General features: G+C 40.7%; 1 protein-coding gene across 3 annotated transcripts in view; it reads right to left on the bottom strand.

Annotated features, from left to right (window-relative positions):
* Positions 1-8,394, bottom strand: part of DYRK1A (dual specificity tyrosine phosphorylation regulated kinase 1A) — a 143,544-nt gene extending 135,150 nt beyond the window's left edge. For 2 of the 3 annotated variants that reach the window (XM_044441907.1, XM_044441905.1), the window contains exon 1: positions 7,829-8,394. The gene's annotated coding sequence lies outside the window, so the exon portion shown is untranslated. Of the gene's footprint in view, positions 1-7,659; positions 7,797-7,828 lie in introns of those variants that run through there. The other variant, XM_044441906.1, reaches the window with a different exon arrangement.
* Between the last annotated feature and the right edge of the window lie 4,073 nt (positions 8,395-12,467).

Genomic DNA, 12,467 nt, shown 5'->3' on the forward strand with positions numbered 1-12,467 from the left:
AAGGGAAATAAGCTGATAGCAGAGAAGCTGGGTTAATTATCAGACTAAGAGCTCATCTAGTCCAGCACTCTGTTTACACACTGACCAACCAGGAAATCAAGAAGTAGGACATGGGCACTCAAACACTGATATACATAGGTATGTTACCCCCAGTGTATGAGGCGATATATGGCTATCATTACTAATAACCACTGGTGGCCTTATGCTACATTAATTTGTTCAATCCCCTTTTAAAGCTGCTCAAATTGATGGCCATCACTTCACTCTGTGGTAGCCAATTCCTTAGCTTACATACTATATGAAGAACTTTTTTATCTGTCCTGCATCTCCATCAATCAGCTTCATGGGATGACTATGGGTTTTAGTATTATTATAATGGACAAACTAAGCACAGAATATTTAATATCTGTAGCTGTCTACTATCAAACAAAGTTTCTTTTAATTTACCTCATCACTTCAGTACAGATGAGTGAACTATGCCACTGGGCTCTTTCACAAATTAATTAATTACAACTGGACACTCCCCCTCTTCTCTTCTTTTGCATAGCCAAAACAGGACTAAGAATGAAAACAGGGTGCAGGGTCACAAACAACAACATAGTCTGCAAGTGGACAAGGCAGAGGTTTCCTGGAGTTCAGTCTGGAAGGGTATGGAAGATATGAAGTAGCAGTGGAGCTAAGGTAGAGGTAGAAAAATAAATAATTGTGAAGAGACAGACACTATCATGTGGTAGAATGTGAATATATGATGAAGTTTTGGAAAGAGGTTTTTAAAGAGCGTAGTAAAATATTAAGCTTTAAATTCCTTATATGGCTTTATGCCCCTTAAGATCTGCGGGAGAGGCCCCGCTCCAGGAACCCTCCCTGAAGGAGGTAAAGAGGATATTTATTCGGAGTAGGGCCTTCTCTACGGTGGTGCCCAGACTGTGGAACGCACTCCCCAGAGAGGTTTGCCTGTTGCCGAGCTTATATTCTTTTCAGTGCCAGGTGAAAACCATTTTATTCTAATGTTGTTTAAAAACTAACGGTTTTAGAAGTCATCAGTCACTTTTTCTTTTCTTATTTAATTCTATCTGATTGTATTTTTCTTACTATTATTTTTATTTATTGCTCTATTTACTGGTGTTTTATTGTTGTTTTAATGTTGGAAGTCATCCTGAGACATTGTCGTAAAGGATGGCATATGTTTTAAATAAATAAAATAAATAAATAAATATTGAAGGATGTCGTAAGATCACATTACTCTGAATATTGGATAGAAAACAATTGAGTTGGAATATTAAAGAATTAATAACAAACTTGGTAACAGCTGCAAGATTAATTATAGCAAAGAACTGAAAAGTAAAACATGATTATCAATTGAGTGATTGCTATAGAGAAGTTTGGAATATAGCTATTAATGACAAATTAACTTGTGATATTAAAGTGAAAATGGGTATACAAAAAGAATTGTTTTAATATTTGGGGTTAATTTATTGATTGTATGTTTAAACTTGATTTGAACTTCACAGGAGTCACTGCAATTTTGAAAGGGAGATGAAGCTTTTTGAAAGAATTTTTGAAAGAACTTTCACATGCATCCAATGGTCCTGGTGATAGGATGCAGTGTTTAATGTTTCATTTTAACTGTATGTTTAATGTTGTATGCTTCTCTTTAAATTGTATTCTACAATAATAAAAATTATAAAACTTTAAAAATAAAGATTGCTTTTCAGCTCAAGAAGTACACAAGAGCAGCTCTGCTACATCAGAACAACAATCCCACTAATCCAGCATCCTTTATTCACATTTAGCCAAATACTTCTAAAACACTTACCAACACAACATTCAGGCAATACCACAATGGATAGTCAGTTGTATATGCTTTCTCAATCTGGACATTCCATTCAAGTCTAACAGTGGCACACAGATCTATCCTCCATGATGAGTCTATGTAACCTTTAACATTATTGTAAGTAGTGGTCAAACCACATCCCAGGACCTATTGCAATACACCATAGAAATTAATGCTATATGGAGAACTATATAGACTCATATAAAGCTCCAATAAGAACTTACTCAGAAATTCCCAAGTTTACTGGTAGTATCCGAATGCAGTTAGAACAAAGAAAGAAACAAATAAAATTTTCAATAGTTCCAAGTGGGACCTGCTAGCTGGAACTCTCTCCTACTATGACAATAGGAAGATGTCTCAACTATGAGCTAACTCAATTGAAATCTTATGCCAGTTAGGAATATCAGGGATTTGTTTAGCTCTATCTTTGCCTGGTTGATATTGTCACCTCAGATTTCTGCAAGGTTGGGAAGACTGTGGTTCAGTCAAAGTACGAGCCAGAGAGCAGCAGCACTGGATTATCCAATAACTTGATGTCATGATGCTCAATCAGTACCATGGAATTCGCCTTTCTTACAGCAGCTGTAACCTGGGTCAACATTTTTATTTTACTAACCACCAAGACCTTAAGGTATCTTTCTTATTTGGTCATTGCTATTTCAGACTCCTCCCAGCACACCTATGCTATTAGGATCTTCCTTGGTCCCGAACATTCATCACATTACTTTGCATTTCACTAGAAAGTGTGTACCTGGACACAGACTGACAGTGGAATTCTAACCCTGATGTTGTTTGCCAGGGGACAGATGTTATGGTGGGTATGCCATTCCACAGAACGAGAGGAACTCTCCCAGTAGATTGGCTGCACCACTGCAGAGGCCCCAACTACACCGACCAAGAGCTCAATAGATGGAGAGCTACTATCAACAGTGTTCCCACAAACAGCTTTTTTTTTTTCAAGGCACAGGGAGAAGATGGCACTGGTTCCCATTCCTTTCAAAGGGGGATTAAAATTGCAAAAAAGTGTCCCCACACATTCTGCCCCATTTATGATTGTACTGTTCATTAGCTAAACTTTACTGTCACTGAAATCACCGGGAACTAATGCAGTCAGGACCCAGCTCAAGCAAATATTATCATGAATTTAAGCAGAATCACGACGTTATTCAAAGCTGCTGGTAAACATACACAGCTGCTAGGAATTTTGGAAAAAAATAGGTACCAAACTCTGTAAGTAAAACTGACTAGATAGCAAAACAGATTTATCTTACAGCAAAGGAGGACAGAAGCCAAGCTTGTGAAATCTACTTCACTTTTCAGAAGAACCCAAGATCCATCAACTAGAGTCTGATTCAATCACACTCAATTAGAATTTCAAAAAATCTGAATTCAGGAATTTCTTTTAAGAACTGAACAGAAGTCAAGATTCTTCCACACAGAAATCAATTCCTGGTTATTCCAAGCATTCATTTTTTTTTCATTTGAGCAGTACAGCTTAGTATGGAAGGGGAATGATATGTTAGTGCTCTTTTTTAACAACTTAAGAAGTCAGCCATCCTTGGTGACCTATCACCATATACATAGAGTAGATCCTGCCCACCTCTATCTTACATGACCATACAGTAAACAATATTATGTGCAGTCTCCAAAGTTTATTAGTAAAAATAAAATGATTGTGATCTTAATTTAATTCCTACCTGACAATTACAACCAGAAACTCCTTTCACAAACTTCGATTGACCTTCCTAAACTATACAAACGTTGAACTTAACTTCTTGTAGGAAATGTGTATTTACCACTTCCAGAATTAGTGATATCATTGAGGTGGGATAGTAAATTCTCCAGTCCTTTATTTTTCCATAGAAAATATTCCATTTTGTAAGTAACAATATATTAATACTAATTGATTGACCCTAGCAACTATGTGAAAGGAAACATATGTCTCATTAAAATACATACATACATCAGTGTCAAAGTAAACTAATGAGTAAGTGACAGTGAAACCAATGGTAGCCAAAACCACCTCAGTGGTAGAGAGCTCAGCTCCACTGAAGTAGATAACTGGATGTCAGTGTTAAAATGGATTTTTGTGGCTTAAAGTTTTCAGTACTTTTGGGGGTGGTTCTTTAAATATACACAATGTAAAGGAAAAACTTGCTCTTGACTTTAATTTTTATCAGTTATAATAAAAATCTATGTAATATGAATTAAATTAACTGTGCTTGAATCCCCCATCCCCCAGCAACCGTTTCAAATCAAGTATTTCAGATATATTGGGGGAAAATATGCATTTCCTAAATACAAGTAAAAAAAAAAAAATGCTGCACTCTTAGAGTGATCTAATAAGACTGCCTGTAACCCTCCAAACTCAAAGGATTATGAGTACCTTATGGAGTTTGGAGAAGTATGGAGGCAAAGGTCGCCTCTACATTCCTCCCACCTTACAAAACCTTTAGACTGTCGATTTTGGCTAGTTAATTGTGACATCTCAGAATGGGAGGAAAGGAGGCTGAGACGCCACCAAGATACCTTGTGTCTTGGCAAAGCAGCTCTCTTCCTCTCCCCTGGAACATCCCCAAAAGCCTCCTCCAAAGTCATTAGTCCTACTTTGGAAATGCACCTGGCACAGGTGCAAAGGGGGGAAAGGAGAATCAAAGCTCTGATCCCCAACTATAAGGTAAGAGTAATTTTCCAATCTTGCAGCTAGGGATCTAAGATATCCTATGGCCATTTATGTGCTGTCCAGGATTGTCTTGCCCAGCATTCAAAAATTTTCTACAAGGAACTAAAAAGTTTCCGATGCAAATAATCCTGTGCACATTAACTTAATTTGCAGAGATTTTTTCCTAGAAAATTTTCCAATTTCTCCCCTCCCCACCAGAAAAACACATATCCCTGAGTGGTAAAAAATCTCAACTTTCAAATCTCCACGGATTCTTTTTTCAGCTTTAAATAAAATTCAAATTCTTCTGCTAGTAACATATCAACAACCCAGTGCTAAACGTATTAAACAACCCTCAATCCCTACTGCAAATTGTGGATTAAGCTAGAGTTGTTTAACTCTTAAATGACTGGCATTCTGACAACATAGCTCAACCTCTCTAAAGTTGCACAATCAGCTACAACACATGCCAGAGTTCAACACAATGAACTTGTTAAAAAAAGAATAAACTTATCATAAACACAGGAATCGGTTCCTCTGATCACAGTGGGATGTACTTCTGCGTAAACATGCGTAAGACTGGGTTGTAAATGTCAATTCTCAAAATTCCATTTCATTACAATTTCATAATAATCAGGGTTCCTAACTTAAAAATATAAAACATTTGTCTTTATTCGCAAATGTCCATGTGAAAATCAGTAAGCTTTGCATTTTATACCTCCACAACAATTCATTAACTAATGTGAGTGGGGTTTTCTTTTAGGTAAATATTTGTAGGACTGCACCATAAACAATACTTGTCAGAGAGTAAAGACAGCCTAATTTATGGCATTATAATGTAAATTTGCTGTCTAACTTTCACCCCACTGTCCTGTTCTATGTAGAGAAATACTAACTAAGAAGACTTAATTCAACATTACAAGTGTCTAGATCAGAGTTAAGCAATCTGATGCCTTTGAGATAAAAGGAACTACCTTAGTGACACTAACTGACAGTGTCAGTCTAGGTTGGAGTTTTTCTGCTCTATTGATGAACAGGGTTGAACCTGGGACTTTCTTCATGAAAAAGATGTCCTCTACTCCTGCGTTATAGCCTCTCTTTGTGGCCAAGGCTAACTGAGAGTTGTAGTCCAACACATCTGGAAGACACAAGGTTGTCTGCTTCTGTTCTAAACAGTTATTTATATACCACACCTTCCACATGGAATTAAAATATAGTAATAAATCCTATAATGTACAAGTTATCCATTACACTGATAAAGCTGTCAATACTTTTTCTTCAAGTCATTCACTTGAGAAACTATTTTTTTCTAAACAAACTTCAAATTCAGTTAGTGATTCAACACAACCTTTAATGTGTAACATTACAGTTCTTGGAACAAAACTGAGGCTACTTTTGTTTTGTCTGGTGAAATAGAACAGTATTCTTATCAACCCTCCAAAAGAAGATAGTTCAAGTTTTACATAGTGAATCCTTAACTTACCTAGGCATGAGCCCACTGATCTAAATGGGACTTATTTCTAAGTAAGCAATCACAGGATTCTGCTGATCTTAAATACTAGTGCTGAAGAATTTTATTCCTGCCCCCATGCTTTTGGGGAAAAATTTAAATGAAAATAAAATAATTTAGCTGCAGTTGAAATTGATGTAGAACTGAACGAGCTGACAATCCCATGAAAAATCTATTTAGTGCTTTATATACTATTAAAGACTATACAAAGTGAAACAGTTTCCAAAGTGATAGCCCCTGAAACAGTACTTAAGGTTGTAATTTCTAGGGCAACTTGCAACTGACATGGCACTTTCAGAAGTGCATCCTTAACAATAAAGCAACATTCAAATCCAAAATACTGCAGTGCACAGTTCTCTATTTAACTACAATAAAGCCAAACATTTCCTTGGCTGATATATTCTTAATCATAATCTCCTGGATTTTTTTCTGAATTAGCAAACCATACACAGCTCATCCAATCTCAAAACCTACTTTACCAGCAAATATAACTTAAGATAGGGTAAACTGACTGCTGTACCAGAACAACTTCTCCCAAGACAGTTAAGGCTGAAAGTAGATACAGTACTAAACACTGAAATGCCAGTCCTTTTGACATGGCACAACTAAGTTCTATCTTGCTCCCATAATTTTAACCAAGTTTTTAAGAAGTTACAAACAGGATAAAGTTCACATTTGACCCATTCTTCCCCGCTTAAAAAAAAATCATATTCACACTAGTTGGAACTGAACACAAAGAGATGCCCATACATGTTTAGAAGTCTCATGTAATGGGATTTATGGTCTTTTCAATGTGTCCTAAGAAAGTTCAACTTCAGCTAATGAGAAATTAAGTCCTGATATTCACATAATATACGTACATTTGTTTGAAAATAAGGAACTACACAATAACATAAAGATGACAACAGCCAATACATATACTGTGTTTTCTGAATTTAAGATTTTATATATGTACCTGTTTATTAAGCAAATAAATAGCTTTCTGGAGAGGGAATAACCAAAAAGTCCTATGACAAAATGTTTAGCCAAGTGTTGGTCTACAACTTGAATTAAACGCCTATTCAAATAAAAACTATTTACATTTTAGTGGAAACAGTTCGGGAACACAATAAAATATAACTGAAATGCAAATACAGTCATTCAGAATATACTTATTCTAGCTGACTTTATTAATTTCCTTCATTCCCTGTCAATTGACAATTAACATCCAGCAATTCAAAGTTCCATTCTTTAACATCAGAATCCCCCCCCCCCCCGCTTGAGGGACAGAGTATTAACATGCTGCAATGACTTTGAATTGACAGAAATACGACGAAACTTCTCGTGACCAAATTGGACTTCTACACCAGTCATACCAACCAGGCTTACCAAGTCTACAGACCTGGTTCTTACGGTCAAGTGCCTAAAAATCCACCCTATTTCTACAACAGGTGCTAACTAAAACTACTGACTTTCTACCCCACAGCTCAGGGTAGTTGCACAAAAAAGAGAACTTCTTCCTTTCTCCACTACAACAGCCATCCTGACCCAGGTATGGGCAATGTCGAGTTACGAGCAGCAATTCCTTACACAACTGGGAAAGATCTCCCAGGCCTCAGCCGTCACCTTCGCGACTCAGAAAAAGGGAGACTTCCTTTACCTCCCCATACCTACCCAGGAGTAACGGGGGAAAGGCAGGCGTCTACCTTTCCCTCCACTGGGTTGGCCTCCTCCTCCTCCTCACCACCGGGGTGGCCCAGGCTCCCTCTTCAAGATGGCAGCGGCCCCTCTCTCCCAGTGCCGCTGAGCCGGCGGCCCCGCTGCCAGAGGCCCTACCACTTACCCGAGTACGGGGCGGTGGCCGCCTCTGGATGCTGTCCGAGAGGGAGGGGGCGCAGTAGTCCGGGTCTTGACTGAGGCCTCCTTTCTCGGAATACAAGGAGGTGGAGGTAGTGGTAGTAGCGGCGGCGGGTGGGTTCAGTTCATTCCCCGCCTCAGCCAGCGGCCCGGCCCGGCCCAGCCCAGCCCAGAAACGTCTCCGCAGTCTTCTCACCCGGCTTGCCTTACCACGCCCGCCACATTCGGGCCCCGCGCATTCGGGAGCAAAGCAGGGCCTTGGCCCCAGAACGGAGCCAGCGGTGCACCTCCCTCTTGCGGGAGGAGGGCGGCCCGGCCCGGCGGGCGGATCCGCGGCGTTTCCTGGCCGGGCAGATTTTCTATCGCTCACAAAATGGCGCGCGTTCCAAACCTGCGCAGCGATCAGCAGCGGGGCCCGGGCCCAGACTAAGCCCGGTGGTGGCAGCGGTGGCGTCTCGGCTTCAGCTGCTCCTTGAGCCCAGGCCAGGCAGAGCGGCGCGAGCGAGAGCGGCGCGAGCGAGGGGGAGCGCAGCGCTGAACCGAGCTCCCGGGAACTCCTCACTCACTCGCGCCCCCTCCCTGCTGCCTGCCTGCCTGCCTGCCAGCCCCCCGCTCTCCTCCCCCTCCCGCGCGCCGCCGCCGCCGCCGAGCCGGCTTCTCCGGACCTCCGCTCCTGCCTGCTCTAGTCCGTACGCACACTCGCTCCGCTTCAACTCGCTTCGTCTGGCAGAAGTGGAGCAAATCCCGCACCTACCCACCCCTAAAATCCAACGGAAGAATACCCCAGGCAGGCAAAGTTGTAACTCAGGCGGGAAGAAAAATTATTTTAAAAAAACCCAACTGACAAAATGGCGACTAGAAGAGCCTGTTACTATGGCAACTGTCAATCACGCCGCAAGAACTCCGCCCATGCCAGGCGGGAATCCGCGTTGAGGGACAGAAGAGGAATGGCCGAAGGCGGGGCTTGGTCGCCTTGGCGACTGCTGCTTCAGTTTCTTCCCGGTCCTGTGGTATTATAAATTCTGAGGCACGCGCTGCTATCGCTGTCATTAGCGCTGCTCAGCGAGGGCTTTCGGATGGTGCGGTTCTCTTTGCAGATTTCTTTCGGGGACGGACCTGAAAAGTAGCAGCTGTGTTCAGTATTCATCCGCGGTGTCTGCTCCAAGGTTAGAAAGAGGTCTGCGAACCGCAGCTTTTCCGAATCCGTACTCCATAAAAAGGATCCAATTCTGTTGGCGTTGATTTGCTTTTACATCCATATCTGGTTCTAGAGGAAGCGGGCCAAATCCCCTCCGGCGAGAGTGTCTATCCTATAGCAATAACTATAGATACAGCAGCGTGTGTACTTGCGTATATAACGGCAATAACAGGGCAAGAGGATTTCGTTTCTTCTGGAAGTCTACTGGCGAAGTAAAGAGAGGTTTCCCACTGCTGCAGCCTACACGCTGGAAATGGAGATGTTTCTGTGCCCTCACACGCGCGCGCGTGCGCGCCATCACGATCGCTGAACTCAGGGGAGGTTTAAACAGCTCTGCATTTCTTTGCTTGGCCAAATGAATTTCTAGTATCAGTTTCATTGAATTTGTAGATCGAATTGATGAGGCTCATCTGAACCCCTGGGGCGTGGCTCCGGAATGGCACACCCATAGGTTGGAGAAGCACAACCTATGCATAACCTACAAGTACGTTCATCTATGCCATGCCGATTTTTCACGCATAGACAACCCGCCCCCCAAACTAATTTAATTTCAGTTTGGGTTACTTCCCCAAGTGCAATAAATTTCTTGTTCTTTCTACAAGATTGAATTAATAGTAAAAATACATTTCTTCAAGTGGCCCAACTTTGCATATATCTGACTTGTAACCACAGTTGCTTAGTTTGAAGTGCATTTGGTACCCTGGAGAATCAGCCAGAGAATCTCTTGAGGTTTATATCAAGTCATACATCTCAGCATTCATAAATAGATATGCATGAGCATGCATGTCCTCTATCAATGTTAGATTTGAGTGGAATTGAAATACCTAATGGAATTTGCATTGTAAGTTCCATCTAATCTAATTATTCTTTTGTTCATTCATGTACACACATGGAAAAGATTGGGGATCCTTAAAATGCTGTCTTGTGTACTTAAAATGCAACCTTATGTATCTAGTATAGGAAGGAAGGACAAAATTCTGAAATTATTTTATCATCCATGGTAGGCAACTCTGTACAGTCTAAGGGGCAATTTGTACCAACAACCTAGAACCCACTTAGGTGGGTGTGCAGCCTAGCATTTGTGAAAAATGGCACATTTTCTCTTTGAAACAAGAGCAGTCATATTGCACCAAAATTCACAGCACAGTATTGGCCATGTTCACAAAATGTTCACTACTGTGGAATGGGTGGAAGACCAGGGGGAAGAAATGAAACATCCTGGAAGAAGTTCCAGCTGCCTTGCTATGGGCCTAAATACTCTACTTGTAACATATGTATGTTCAAATTAATCCATGAGTTCTAGTATCACACTCCAGGAAACATTTATACATAGTTGTATTGCTAAGTGGGCACATCAATATTTCAGTCATAGACCATACATTGTAGGCATTCTGAAGGTATACTTATGTGAGGAGATGTCATGTGGAAGAGGGCCATGATCTCTTCTTCCCTGCAGTCGGGGGGCAGGAGGCATTCCAATAAGACAAAGCTCAAGGAACTAGGCTTCAGGTTGGATGTCGGGAAGTACTTCTTGATGGTTAGGCCCGCTAGGATATGGAATGGGCTTCTAAGGGCACTGGTTGAGGCGCCATCAGTGAGGGTGTTCAAGAAAAGATTGGACAGTCACATGTTGGGAATTACATGAGTGAAGCCAGCTGGAGCCAGGGGCCAGACTAGATGGCCTGGGAGGGCCCTTCTGACTTGCTTTGTTTCTATGTTTCTAAGTAAGAACCAATGTGATGAATCTTATGTTAGCCTGACTAAAGTTCCATTAACTTCAATAGGTGTACTCTAAGAAGAACATTTCCAACCTGGTTAACTGATTGTAAAAATACGAATACTGGTAAATAGGAACTGTTTAAAAAAGAATTAGGAGACTTTAAGTCACTTTCTGGCTCTCAGCCTAACCTGCCTCACAGGGTTATTCTGAGGATAAAATAGAAGAAAGGGAAAGATCAAGTAAATTCCGTTGGGGTTCCTTGAGGAAAGATGGAATATAAATTTAACAAGTAAATGACAATTTAAAGACCCAGGTTCTGTCCACAGCCCGATATGCATACAAATATGCATGTCCTTTAACTTTTATGGGTACAATCCTATTACCCACACAGCAGATGCATGTAAGCCTCCAAACTCAGAGGTTTACCAGCATCCACTGACAGGCACAAGGTGCAGCAGTGCCTGTGTCTTGTGCCCTGCAGAAAGCCATTTTCAGACATCTAAGATTTAGCACCAGTGAAGGGGCAGTAAGGTGGCTGGGGTACTCAGTGGAATTAGCTTGAGTCTGGGGCCCCAGCAAAGCCCCCTGCTTTCCCCAAGCATGTCCCTTTTACCCCGAGGCCTAGTTACAACCTCAAAAGTGGGACAGTTGGCACAACTCTTTCCATGCTGTCTGAGACAATGTTGGAAAGCTATGGGATTGCTGCATACAAATGTGGAAAAATGGTCCAAACGTAAAAGCAACTTTGCTTCTCTTTCAAATGGTTCAGCACTTTTACCATTCTGATACTGTCTTCCTTTAACTAAACTGAAATAGTGAATGTCTCCTTGACAGTAGCCTGTTATAAATTAAATGGCTAGGAATGAGATCACTTTTGCTTTGCTACTATTTAGCAAATCAATTAGTAACAGTAAAAGTACTGGAAAGAAAACATCACAAACAATCAGATAAAAATGTTGCAGGATTGTCTAATATATATGTATTTTAAGTTAATAAATTGAGTAGCATTGAAGTCCTTTGTTATTTGGGTACAAGTCACATTGCATTTAGTGGAATTTAATTCCAAATCTCTTTCCAGTTGGTTGCTATTCTTATATTAGTCTAATCATCCAGTCCAAGGACTTGTACTACTAGCAAATTTGTACTTAGAATTGGATATACCAACAAACAATGAGGTTACTTTCAATATACAAGATTTCTATTCTGGCACTGCTGCTATAGATAGATGTTAAAGATCAAACTTGTGATATGCAGTCTGTGTGTCAGTTAGAAGTAGACTCTCAGCCCAATCTACCTTACAGGGTTGTTGTTTATTTTCAAATTCATAGGCTTCTGAGTGCACTAAGGGCTTGTTGTGGGGATAAGATTGAGAGCAGGAGGAAGAGAATGATGTAAGCTGCTCTGAGTTATTGGTAAGAAAAAAATGGGATATAAATCAAAGAAGAGTCTAGTCCTTTGTTAATTTATTCAGAAGTGCCTTTGAGTGTTAGCAAGAAAAGATTATGAATTTACATATATTGTTTTCTGCATTCTGTACATTAAGATTTTATCCCATTGTAACTTACCACTTTACCAAAGTGACTTCTTCTAAATTATTTGAGGGATTAGGATTGGTTCATCTACATGTTTCCTCCTGCCTTGAAGGGTTTTTCACTGTCTGCCTTTCTCTGTGTTCCTCTGTGTTCAAGCACAAGGTGGTGCTGTGGT

Source organism: Varanus komodoensis, unplaced genomic scaffold, assembly GCF_004798865.1.
Source record: "Varanus komodoensis strain SLA01 unplaced genomic scaffold, ASM479886v1 scaffold4, whole genome shotgun sequence".
Classification (NCBI taxonomy): Eukaryota; Metazoa; Chordata; class Lepidosauria; order Squamata; family Varanidae; genus Varanus; species Varanus komodoensis.